The 13,829-nt window shown below is 40.5% G+C and overlaps 1 protein-coding gene across 1 annotated transcript in view; it reads right to left on the reverse strand.

Moving 5' to 3' along the window:
* GABRG3 (gamma-aminobutyric acid type A receptor subunit gamma3) overlaps positions 1-13,829 on the reverse strand; it is a 909,494-nt gene that overhangs the window by 669,408 nt on the left and 226,257 nt on the right. The gene's annotated exons all lie outside the window — the stretch shown is intronic.

The following is a 13,829-nucleotide window of genomic DNA, read 5'->3' on the forward strand; positions in this document are numbered from 1 at the left end:
GCTACCACCACAGACGGCTCTGACCAGGGTCACAACAGAGGGTCCTGGACAGAGCTGGAAAAGGATGTAGACCAGAATTCTAACTCACTCACAAAAAAAAAGACCAGATTTACTGGCCTGACAGACTGGAGAAACCCTGAGAGTATGGGCCCCGGACACCCTTTTAGCTCAGTGATGAAACCCCTCCTGAAGTTCACCGTTCACCTGGGGATTGGACAGCCTCATAAAACAAAACAGGGCTAGTGAGGCACAGCAGTCCAGGGACAAGGACTAGAAGGCAGGAGGGGACAGGAAAGCTTGTGATAGGGAACCCAAGGTTGAGAAGGGACAGTGTTGACCTGTCATGGGGTTGTTAACAATTGTCATTGGGCAATATGTGTACAAACAGTTTAATGAGAAACTATTTGTTCTGCAAACCTTCAACTAAGGTAAAAAAAAAAAATTATGTGAGATCAAATTGACAACACCAACACTAAAGGTTTGATGGGAAGCCTAGGGGACAGTGAGTTGAAGATAATGGTGATGGAATAATTTGGAAAAGGATAGTGAGAATAGCAGCACAACAGGAAGAATGTAATTGATGTTACTGAATTGTACATGTAGAAACTTCTGTAATGGTGTAACTTTGGTTATGTATATTTTCCCAAAAGAAAAGTCCTCAAGGTCGAGAACAGAGAGTGTTGACATGTCGTGAGGTTCTTAACCAATGTCATAAAACAATATGTGTACTGACCGTTTAATGAGAAACTATTTGTTCTGTAAACCTTCATCTAAAGTACAATTAAAAAAATTAAAAAAAAAAAGAATCAAGGAACCAGATCATGAAATAACAACAAAATAAACAGATAAACTGAACTTAGAGGAAAACATAAATCCAGCAGAAAATATTAAAGTAACTATAGGGTTGCTATGAGTCGGAATCAACATGATGGCAATGGGTTTGGTTTGAGTGTATAGTTAATACTCTCAAAGAGATAAAATAAGTCAATGCATTCATAAAACAAGAATAAGATGTTATTAAAAAGGAATAATCAAGCAATATGAATATAATTCTTAGAAAATATATGAAAAATTATAAAATTTTAATATTAAAATTAGGGAAATTTCCCAGAAGGTAAAGCAAAAAGACAAAGCTAAAAAGAGTAAAGAAAAGAATATTAGTTGATTGAGCCAATGCCCAATTAATAATATTTCCTGAAAAGGAGGTCAGAAAAAAAAAGTGGGAATAAAATAAAATTATTAAATCATATAAGAAAAAAAAAATTCAGAACAGAAGATTGAGCCCCTAACTGAAAAGCTCTCTCAAAATATTCAAGACAGTTAAAAAAAAAAAGACTCATTTCAGAACACCAGGAATAAAGATCTCAAATCATCCAGAGAGAAGAAAAATGATACAAACAATAATAAATCAGAATGGTATAGACCTTCTCAATAAGCGTAACTGAAAGAATTCTGAGGGATAATGATTTTCAACCTCACAAGGGTGCTAAACCAACAAATAGGAAGGACTGAGCTTCAGGATAAAGAGTGTCCAACATCAGAAAGAGGTGAAGCGAATTCTCAAGGTGATGCTGAAGCTTGATTCCAGGGCAGCAGGTAATCTCCTAGGGTATAGCACTCCCAAATCAGATTGACAGCTTTGTGGGAGAGTTGAGTAAGTTATCGAACAGAACCTAACTGCATGGAAAACTCTTTTAAGAGGTATTTTACAATTGTTGGAGGGTATAGGAAAATTTAGTGATGTGCTCCAAGAAAACTAAGCCTATGGGGGAAAGAAGAGGAAACTTTTGTTTCTAGGGGGAAGAGGGGGAGGGAGAGTTTTGTATAAAAAGGAAATATAATTACAATACACTATTTAGCTTGCTGAAAGTGAAGAGGCCTTGAAGCACTTACTGATGAAGATTAAAGACTATAGCCTTCAGTAGGGATTATACCTCAACATAAAGAAAACAAAAATCCTCACAACTGAACCAATGAGCAACATCATGACAAATGGAGAAAATATTGAAATTGTCAAGAATTTAATTGTACTTGGAGCCACATTTAATGTCCATGGAAGCGCCAGTCAAGAAATCAAACCACGTATTGCACCGGGCAAATCTGCTGCAAAAGACCTTTTTAAAGCGTTAGAAAGCAAAGATGTCACTTAGAGGACTAAGGTGCACCTAACCCAAGCCATGGTGTTTTCAACTGTCTTATATGCATGTGAAAGCTGGACAATAAATAAGGAAGAACGAAGAAGAATTGATGCCTTTGAATTATTGTATTGGCAAAGAATATTAAATATACCATCGACTACCAGAAAAATGAACAAATGTGTCTTGGAAGAAGTACAGCCAGAATGCTCCTTAGAAGTGAGGATGGTGAGACTTTGTGTCACGTACTTTAGACCTGTTATCAGAAGGAACCAGTCCCTGGAGACGGACATCATGCTTATAAAGTAGAGGGTCAGCAAAAAGAGGAAGACCTTCAACAAGATGATTGACACAGTGTCTGCAACAATGGGCTCAAATATAGTAACAATTTTGAGGATGGCACAGAACCAGGCTGTGTTTTCTTCTGTTGTACACGGGGCACTATGAGTTGGAACCAACTGGATGGTATCTAACCACAACAACATTTATCTAAAGAAAGGGAGCCCTGGTGGTGCAGTGGTTAAGCTCTCAGCTGCCAACCGAAAGGTCAGCTGTTCGAAACCACCCTACTTTCCAACATTTGTGGACCATTCTATGTGACTTGCTATCAGTAATCAAGCTTTATACTTTGAGAAGGGGCCCTGGTGGCACAGTGGTTTAAGCACTTGGCTGCTAACCAAAAGATTGGCGATTGGAACCCACCAGCTGCTCCGTGGGAGAAAGATGTGACAGTCTGCTTCAGTAAAGATTTACAGCCTTGGAAACTCTAAAACAAGGCAGTTCTATTGTGTCCTATAGGGTCACTATGAGTCAGAACAGACTCAGTGGCAATGTGTTTTGTTTTTGGCTTATTTAGTTCAAGAGTGAACAGCATTTACAAAGCCAAAATAATGAAAATTCTCATGATGCTTTTGCCTGATTGAGAGGTAGTTACACAGAAAGGGTGGAGGTTGGGGAGAGGGGGTGTGAGTTACTCAAAATACTGGGAAACCTTTACAGGCATAATAACCCATTGCTGTTGAGTCCATTCCTACTCAAGGCAGCCCCATGTGCGTCAGAGTAGAGCTGTACTCCATAGGGTTTTCAATGGCTGAATTTTTTGGAAGTAGATCACCAGGGCTTTCTTCTGAGGCATCTCTGGGTGGACACAAACTTCGAACCTTTCAGTTAGCATCTGATTGAGTTAAATGTTTACACCAACCAGGGTCTACAACCATTATAGGAAGTCACTAGTTAACTCCTAAAATTGAATCAAGACAGCAGAATATGCAGATGATTCTGAAATACTTAGAGAAATATCAACAGAAACAGCTGGACAAGGTGAAAGTTATTGCCTCTGGGAAATAGAATTAAGAAGGGAGAAGTGATCTTTTGTTATGTTTTAAAATGTTCACGATATAATAATGGAAATATAATTAATTTAAATGAATAAAAAAAGCAATAGGGCAGTGATGTGGTGGTACTGGATTCCTCTTTTTTACTTTAACCTTCAGTCTTGTTCTCATTTCCCTTTGTACAGTTGGGAATTTGGTTTGAGTTACTCAGCTGAGGGAAACTTTGCCCCAATATTCCAACTGTGCCCCTATGCATACTGATGCATAGGAAGGAGAGTCTCTTCAGGTGGGGCCTTTGGCTCTTCTCTCACCCACCCCACAGTGACCCATTGCCTCCTTTCCATGTGCCTTCACTTTGCACACCTCTGCTTCTTCATGAATTTCATTCTAGTGTTCTGACCTTAGCATTTATTTGGAGACTTCTTCATGGGCTATTTTGCTTTGCCATAATCCTTTTACGAGTTTACTGTAAGTCTTGGCTACTACCGGTATCAAAGAGAAAAATTAGTATCAGATATCTTACTTAGATTTTAAGGTTTTTTTCTTACCCACAAAACCAAATATTAACTGTAAAAAAAGCCTGACTCATACCGCAAATAGTGACACTTTTTTTTTGCCAGAAGCTACTCTACAGAAAAGTAAATTTGTCTTTCCCTGCTAAAAATGGCTATTTTTAATAACCATTTAATAACCAATAACAAAACTATTACCTCATGATTTAATGAAAAAGACTCTAGGCTTATCTAATTTAAATTTCAAAAGATCTCATGGCTGCAGGTGGAAGGAGGGCCAAATTTCTAGCAGCCAGGCCCAGGACTACCTTGAGACCTGAAATCAGTTGATCTCAGTAAAAGGGGGAAGGCAGGGTTCAATCTTGTTAAAATTAGCCATTGGTTGTTCTTCTATTCTCCTTCTGCCTCTACTCTTTATAAGCTTCATCATAGTTAGCCAACATCGAGTCATTTGCTTTTTTGTGGAATCAGAATGGCCTCCCTATATGCATATAGAATAACTTCTCAGAATAAACCTTAGGTTTCAATTTCTATGAGTTTTGATTATTTTCGGAGGTGTAGAAAAGGGCAGCCAGAGGGAGGCACTTGCCCCAGGCGCAAGTCCAAAGTGGCCCCAGTGGCATCACTAAAGGGGCGGGCGGGGGGACTGTACCGGGTGACACTGTCCGAGGAAGTGAACACCACACAGTCCAGAGATTCGTCCAAGAACAAACTATGCAGGACTTGAGCTGCTCCAGAAGGGCCATGCCCACTTCAGCCATGTTTAGGTGCTGCTCTCTGCTGCCTCAACTCTTCGTGTCTGCCAAGATGATTCTCCAACCTGGAGGCACCAGTCACACCACCGCTGCTGTGGCCTGGGCGCCCCTGGAGCCCACCTGTCAGCCCTCCTGCTGCCTGTCAGCCTGCCAGCAGGCCTGGATGCAGGCACAGTGGGAAATCACCCTCATGACACAGGCGTGCTCAGCTTCTCCTTTCCATCTTAGCTATCAACGGCTATTCATCCTGAAATTTGGGAGGGGTCGCAATTTTGAGATAGAGCTTGGGTGCTTGTTACCCTCGCTAAACCAAAAAACCAACTGTTGCCATCAAATCGATTCCAATGCCTAGTGACCCTATAGGGCAGAGTAGAACTGCCCCATAGAGTTTCCAAGGAGGGCCTGGTGGATTGGAACTGCTGATCTTGTGGTTAGCAGCCAAGCTGTTAACCACTGTGCCACCAGAGTTTCCTACCCTCACTAGCCCCTGATTATTTTAACACAGGGAAAGCATCATCCATTTGTTCACAAACCTTTATGTCACACATTCTTGAGTGATGACAGCATGCCATTAATCAGTGATGCCCGTAGGAATAAATCTGTAGTTAAGTTCTAGTCAGGAGGTGGCACACGAGCAACCAGTATAAGATTATATGATAAATGCTATGAAAGAGGTGTTAAAGGACTGGTCTTTGGGGCATGGGGTCAGGGCTTTCAGAAGGCTTCAGGTGTTGGCTCCTGAATCTTGAAGGACACAGGCAGGGAGGCTTTCCAGGCAAAGACCCCGGGCATTCAAGTAAGGAGAACCTACCATAGGGAGTTTTGGGTTTGTTTCAGCACAGAATGTTGGTTGGAGAGCGGCGAGAAGAGAGGCTCCCCTCAGGTAATGGACGTTTTGTGCTTCTTGATGGGACTCAGGCCTTTCTCTGAGAGAAGAGGCAAGTGGGAGTCATAACATTTTACTGAGAGGAGGGACTCAGAGGAAGGCAGGTCTGCACAGCGGTCAGGGCAGTTGTTCAGGCGAGGAAGGACAAGGGCCTGTGCTAGGACAGGAGGAGACGGTGCCTTCAGGAGAATTTGGGGGTCTAACTGGAGACAGTGTGACCTACTAATGGAGCTGGGTGAAGGGTAGGAACCTAGGATTAATTCAAGTTTCCTGGACTGGGAAATAAATTTAGAATATTATGTCCTAGAGAACATAATTGGAAAATGTCACTATTTTTTCTTTCTTTAGAATAATTTATACCCATTTCCACAAAATAAGAATCTGAGGCAGCTAATCTACAATCAGTTTACAAGAGCACATTTGACTGAAGGTGCTCTAGAGCTATTATGTATGGCTGGGACCATACATCTTGGCTCTCATACAGAAGCCAGTAAAACACAGGAACCGTACACACGAAGCACTGCACAACCGTATCTTCTAAAGTTGAAGACTACATTTTATCCCTCGTTGCTACCAAAACTGCCTTCAATTATATTCAGATATAATTTGAGGCTCTTAGAACATGCAGTAAAAAAAAATTCTCACTGTTTCAGAGTTTACATATGTCAATTTCACATTCATTGTCAGTCATTATGGAACGTAGTTCCAAATTTCCACTCTTTAAAGACCAATCTAAATGATTCCCTGGTGAAAAAGTCATTTTGCCAAATATAGCTTTGCAGAGCCTTTAAAAGCATGAAATGTTTAATCATTGTATCCATATTTAACTTACGATCACAGCATCCTTTTCAAGTGCATGGCAAAACGGGAGCTGAGATGGAGCCTGTGGTTACTTTTGCTGGGGGACATTATATGGTTTCTGACCCTCTCCACCCAAGGCACTGGAGAGAAGGGTGGACCTGAGGTCTACTGTGCGCCGACTCTGGGCCAACTGCACTTTCTGCTCTTTGCCTCCTTGTCTCTTTAACTCCCCTAAGAAACCTGAAGTCAGTGCTGGACACATTTGAAACCAGAGGTCAGAGAGTTGGCAATACTTGCCCTGCCAAGTACAATTAGCGTGCTTTGAGCCATGCTCTACTTGGTCCATCGAAATAATCTTCCTCGAACATCTAGACGAAGTATTGAATAGCTGGAGCTACAGCGAGGGAGCTGCTAGACAAACTGGATTTCCCTAGCTATTTATGAGAACAGACTGTATTCAAGTGTGTAAGAACAGTCACTTAGTTAAATTAGCCCCTCTGCATTCACTCAAAGAGGCTCTACCTGTCACAGATTGTGGGATATATGCCATTTAAACATGGCTGCACTATTGACAACTGCAGCCCCCACAGGCCTCTATGCTGTATACAACATGTTGGAGACGTGTCAGCGATAAGAGTGAGATTAGGCACGACTTGTTTTCCCAAACCTATTTCCCTGTTACTGATTGGCTTGTTTACCTGAATTCCTTCTCCCTTGCCCGAAACTTATTGTTACTCACCCAAAGCGCATTGTTCTGTTATTTGCTTCACTGCTTGCTGTATTGACTATAAATAAACTCCTGAGACTGAAGCCGGGGTTCGACTCCTCAGAGTGACCCTCCTGGCCCCACTTCTCTGTAAGAGTTGTGGCACTGGTTACTGTCTTCGCCGTCCCGACAATTAGTCGCCGCTGCAACAACAGATTCTGTTCCTCTGAAATTTATTCAATAATTTTTCCCTAATTAAGATAGGTTGTTAGTTCATTATTTACTTAAACAGGACTACAGGTACACACACACTCACACCTCAATCACATTTATCAAAACTAGTGAGAGAGCAGGAGCAGGTCTGCCAACATAAGTAACATAATTTCTCTTCACCATAGCTGAAAACACATAGCTGTAAACGTCACTGTAATTAGATTTTAGAAGAAGAGATTTTAGAGATTACCGACCTTGCTTTGTGTGGTGTCTCAGAGTAATGATTGCTCTCATCATGTTTTAGAAATTCAGTTCTAATGAGGGAAACATCTTTACTCCACTCCTGGAAATGTGTATCTTCTTTTTTTTTTTTTCCAATCATGTGAGGACTAGCCCTCAGAATTGTAACACAGAAGCCTAAGGATTGATCTCAACCTTCCAGGAAGTTTTGTTCTCTTAAAAATTGTTCTGTCATCGTGTCATGTGCTTTGGATTTAAGTGTTAAACTCTCAGTACCAAATCTGAGTGCAGTAGGATCCCCATGGAGGCCCAGACCAAGAGGAGTGGCAAAAGTCCAGGAAGGCTTTCTGGAAGAGGAGCTTGAGAAAGGCCTTCAAAATAAGGACAAGGTCCATGCATGATCATTTTGAGGAAGACAGTACACAGATGGAGCAGGGTGAAAGGAGAAGCCAGGCAAGGATGGGAACAAGCTGGAGCCTAGTGTGACACAAGGCTCAGCTGACCAGGGTACATGGTGGGTACTGTACAGACGGTGATGTGCTGATCCAGAATCCCCGGGAGCCAAGCAGAGGAGGCTGATCTTGAACTGAGGAGTCCCTGTGGTGTTGGTCTAGAAGAGGAGAGTGGCACTAACAAAGTGGCCTTCTAGGGGGCATCCCTTGGCAGAGAACTGGAAGTGGATGAAGTCCTTCCAGTACCGTGAGGAGAGCGAGTGAGAGCAACTGAGGCACCACAAGGACAAAAACTGTGTCTCAACATCCTTGGGAATCTTGTGGACAAATCCTAGGCTCAGCACCTGATACAAACTTTTTAAATTTATGCTTGTTAAAGTCAATGACACACATGTCCAGCCTGGTCTCAGGACACAAATGAGTAATAATGGCCAGTCATCATATTTATAGCCAATGCCACTTCTTAACACTGGCAATTTCCTAAAGAATAAAATGGATGAGGTGTAAGACAATTCTTTCTGATATCAGTGAGTGTCATGGATTGAATTATGTCCCCCCAAAAATGTCTATATCAATTTGGCTGGGCCATGATTCCCGGTACTGTGTGATTTTCCTATATGTTTTAAATCTTGTCTCTATGATGTTAATGAGGGAAGATTTGCAGCAGTTGTGTTAGTAAGGCAGTACCAAATCTACAACATTGGATTGTGTCCTGAGGCAGTCTCTTGAAATATAAAAGAGAGACGGGAGCAGAGAAACAGGGGGACCTCATACGACTAAAAAAGCAGTGCCCAGGGACTTCCAGGCAACATGGTGCTATAGGCAGAAGCACCACACCGTCCCTCCACTGCAAAGATTGAAAAAACTAAGCCCAGCAGAGAAAACGGCAATCCTGAATCCCTAAGCATCAAATGAAGAGATAAAGAACTCAGCCAAGCACTGAATGGAATAAGAAACTGACAGAGAACAGACAGTGAGGAGAGATACATGCAGAGGCCCCCTATCAGCTAACGCAGCACAGATCTGCCATCTTGGACCCCTAGCAGAGATCAGGGAACGGGGGTATGAGAAAGCAGCTTCACGAAGCTTCCAACGGGAGACAGAACAACTGATAACCAGTGATATATGCTTTCCCAAGCCCCAAACTTCTTCACCCCCACTCGGCCCGCTGTGCTTCCTGCGGCCAGTCTCTTGGCTGGGAAGCATCTTGTGTTGCTTGAATTCCACCCACCTGCACTGGCTGGTTACCTAAGTACCATTTGTTGGCTGCTGGTGTTGCTTTTTTCAGCTTCTTTAGATGTCTTCATTATCTCTCACAACCTCCCCTTCCTTTCTCACAAATACCTGGCTCCATGCGCCATCTTTGCTTCTTCCTGAAAGGCTGTGAAACACTGCTCGAATGTGAAACTCCTTCCAGGCCTGTGCTGCCACACTGATGGGATCCCGGGGCTTTTCTGTTTGTTTGTTTTGAATTGCTTTTTTGTTTGTTTTCTTTCTCTTTTCTCGAATTGGGAGCCCGTTCTAGCCAGGAAGTACAGCAGGGCTTGGGACCTACCCCCTCAGTTTGAGCAGAAACGCAGAGAGATCCCCAAGGGTATTTCTTTTTTCTCAGGCTTTTTTTTTTTCTTCTGTTTTTCTTGTTCTTTTTTTAAAATTTTTTTATTTGCTTGTTTTGTTTTCTTTTCCTTCTTTTTCCTTTTCTGTCTTTCTTCATTACTTGGTTTCTCGTCTCTCTATGCGTTCCTTCTCTTCCTGTCCCCTGAATACCTGGTGCTGAGTGACACGTCTACCCCTTCTAGCAAGGCTGTACTTCACGACCTGGAAACAAATTCCTCAGAGCTCACAGCCACACCGGAGGGATCACTGGGAGCTTTGCTTTTCTTCTTTCTTTGTAAATTTTATTTATTTTTTTCTTTTCTTTTCTTCTTCTCCTTTTAGTGTTTTTTTCTCCATTTCATAGTATCTCATCTCTCCACTCCAACAGCAAGCTCCCTACCACGCTTTTTTGTTTTTATGTTTTTGGCTCCTATTCCTCTCTTCTATCTCCCATACCCATCTTAGCATCACACATCAGAATCTTCCGCCTCCATCCTACCTACTTACACTGTGCACTGAACATCACACCACCAAGCAACCCAGGCATGGCCTACCAGAACCTGCCCTGCACTGATTACTGGCTCACCCTGGTAGCCATAGTAAGTGCCACAAACAACCCATCCCAGTGACTCTTCTTCAGCTAGACCTTCCTTGCCATACCATATCTGAGAAACTGACCCTGTCAATTGGAAAAGGAGGCGAAAAGTATTGTGACCATAGACGACCAAACAACAAAGAACACACAGCCCGCCTACTCAGACATAGCAAAATAAAACAAAAAAGCAGGATGAAACTAAAATCTACAATCAAGAAATGAGAAAAATAACTACTGAATGCACCAAAGACATCAGAAAATATAAAAATATTTACAAAAACAGGACAGGATGGTTCCAGTAGGCATCCAAAATAAAACACCAGATGACTTTCTAGTAGAAGAAAAAGCACGAGAACTACCTGATAGGGAATTCAAATCTCTAATATTCAGAGCTATCCAAGAGTTGAAGCAAAAATCAGACAAAAATGAGGACAAAATAGACAAATTCATGGAAAATACAGACAAAAAATGGAAGACTTCAGGAAAATGCAGGAACAAAATGCCAAAATAAATACACAACTAGAAATCATACAAAAACAACAATTAGAAATCCAAAAGATAAACAACAACATTTCAGAAATAGAGAGTGTCATAGAAGGGCTGAGGAGCAGGTTTGAAATGGTGGAATACAGGATCAGCTAAAATGAAGACAAACACTTGGATACAACTCTGTTTCAGGAAAACTCAGAAAAAAGAACAAAGAAAAATGAAGAGAGACTGAGAATCATGCGGGATACAATCAAAAGCAAAAATTTTCGAGTGACAGGAGTTCCAAAACTGGGAGAAAACAGAAAATAGAGAGGATCACTGAAGAACTGCTAACAGAAAACATCCCCAATATCATGAAAGGTGAAAAGCTGGCCATCCAAGAAGCTCAACAAACCCCATATAGAAGAGACCCCAAAAGAAAACCACCAAGGCATATCATAATCACACTCGACAAAACCAAAGACAAACAAAGAATCCTGAGAGCAGCTCAGAAACAATAAAACTAAGCTCAGATTATTCAGCAGAAACCATGCAGGCAAGGAGGCAATGCAATGACATTTATAAAATCTTGAAAGAAAAAAATTGCCAGCCAAGAATAATATATCCTGCAAAACTCTCGTTCTAATTTGATGGTGAAATTAGCTCATTTCCAGATAAACAGAAATTAAGGGAATATGTAAAAGTCAAACAAAACTTACAAGAATTATTAAAGGGAGTTCTTCGATCTGAGGACAAACAGCTTCAGCTCACAGGCAGAACCCAGGATGCAGGATCGTACCAGCCAGATACCAATCTAGGAAATGAACTCTTGAGGACTATCCAAAACCAAAAGAAATACAACCGGGAATCAGAGCAATTAATCTCTAAATGACAACAGCATCAGAACAATAAAAGAGGGACTAAACGGTGTATGTATACAGCCTTCTAATGGAGAGGATGGAAAGGTGACACCAAGTAGTAATAGACTGCTTCAAACTTAGAAATAAAAGGGTAAATTTCACAGTAACCACAAAGAAAGTTAACAAACCTACTCATAAAAACAAAATCTACAAAAAAAAAAAAAATTAAAAAAATCCAGAAACAAAAGGAATTCCGTAAGAGGAAGAAAAAGTCAGCACCCCCCCAAAAAAAGCACCACAAAATGACAGCAATAAACTCACACCTATCAATAATTACACTGAATCTAAATGGCCTAAATGCACCCATAAAGAGACAGAGAGTGAAAGAATGGATTAAAAAAACAGGATCTATCAATATGCTGTCTACAAGAGACACACCTTAGAAACAAAGACGTGAATTTATTAAAAATCAAAGGTTGGAAAAAATATATCAAGCTAACAAATACCAAAAAAGAGCAGTGGTGACAATACTAATCTCAGGTAAAATAGACTTTAAAACAAAATCCACCATAAAAGACAAAGAAAGACACTATATAATGATTAAGGGGATGATCCATCATGAAGACACACCATAATAAACATCTACACAGCCAATGACAGGGCTCCAAAATACATAAAACAAACTTAACAGCACTGAAAACAAAAATTAAAATTCCACCATAATACTAGGAGACTTCAATACACCACTCTCAGTGAAAGACAGAACATCTAAAAAGAAACTCAACAAAGATACAGAAGATCTCAAGGGCACAATCAGCCAAACTGACCTCATAGACATATACAGAACACTTCACCCTACAGTTGCAAAGTACATATTCTTTTCCAGTGCACGTGGAACGTTCTCCACGATAAACCACATCTTAGGCCACACAGCAATCCTCAACAAGATCCAAAACGTGGAGATAATACAAAGTGTCTTGTCTGACCACAATGCCATCAAGGTAGAAATTAACAACAGAAAGAGCAAGGAAAAAAATCAATTACATGGAAACGGAATAAAAACCTACTTACAAACCACTGGGTAATAGAAGAAATCAGAGATGGAATCAAAAAATTCCTAGAATCAAATGAGAATGAAAACATATCATACCAAAACCTTTGGGACACACCAAAAGCAGTCCTCAGAAGACAATTTATAGCAATAGATGCATACATCAAAAAAGAAGAAAAGGACAAAATTAAAACATTAACTACAAAACTTAAACAAATAGAAAGGGAACAGCAAAAAAAGCCCACAGCCACCAGAAGAAAGGAAATAATAAAGATCAAAGAACAAACAGAGACAACAAAAACAATAGAAAGAATCAACAAAACCAAAAGTTGGTTCTTTGAAAGAATCAACAAAATCAACAAACCACTGGCCAGACTGACAAAAGAAAAACAGGAGAGGATGCAAATAACCCAAATAAGAAATGAAATGGGTGACATTACAACAGACCCAACGGAAATCAAAAGGATTAGAACAGAATATTAGGAAAAACTATACTCCAACAAATTTGAAAACCTAGAGGAAATGGATAAATTTCTAGAAATACACTACCTACCCAAACACAAAGTGATGTTGAAAATCTGAACAGAACCATAACAATAGAGATTGAAAAAGTAATTAAAAAAACTCCCAAAAAATAAAAGCCCTGGCCTAGATGGCTTCACTGCAGAATTCTAGAAAACATTCAGAGAAGCACTTGTACCAGTACCACTCAAACTATTTCAGAACATAGAAAAGGAAGCGACACTTCCGAATACATTCTGTGAAGGCAGCATAACCCTGATACCAACACCAGGCAAAGACACCACAAAAAAGAAAATTACAGACCAATATCTCTCGTAAATATAGATGCAAAAATTCTAAACAAAATTCTAGCCAATAGAATTCAGCATCATATCAAAAAAATAACACACCATGACCAACTAGGATTCATTCCAGGTATGCAGGGATGGTTCAACATTAGAAAATCAATCAATGTAATTCACCACATAAATAAAAGGAAAGAAAAGAATCACATGATTATCTCAATTGACACAGAAAAGGCATTTGACAAAGTCCAACACAGATTCCTGAAAAAAAAAAAAAAAAACTCTCAATAAAATAGCTAAAATCGGTATAGAAGGGAAATTTCTCAGCGTAATAAAGGGCATCTATGCAAAACCAACAGCCAACATCATTCTTAATGGAGAGAGGCTGAAAACATTTCCCTTGAGAACAGGAACAAGAC

Source organism: Trichechus manatus, unplaced genomic scaffold, assembly GCF_000243295.1.
Source record: "Trichechus manatus latirostris isolate Lorelei unplaced genomic scaffold, TriManLat1.0 scaffold00019, whole genome shotgun sequence".
Classification (NCBI taxonomy): Eukaryota; Metazoa; Chordata; class Mammalia; order Sirenia; family Trichechidae; genus Trichechus; species Trichechus manatus.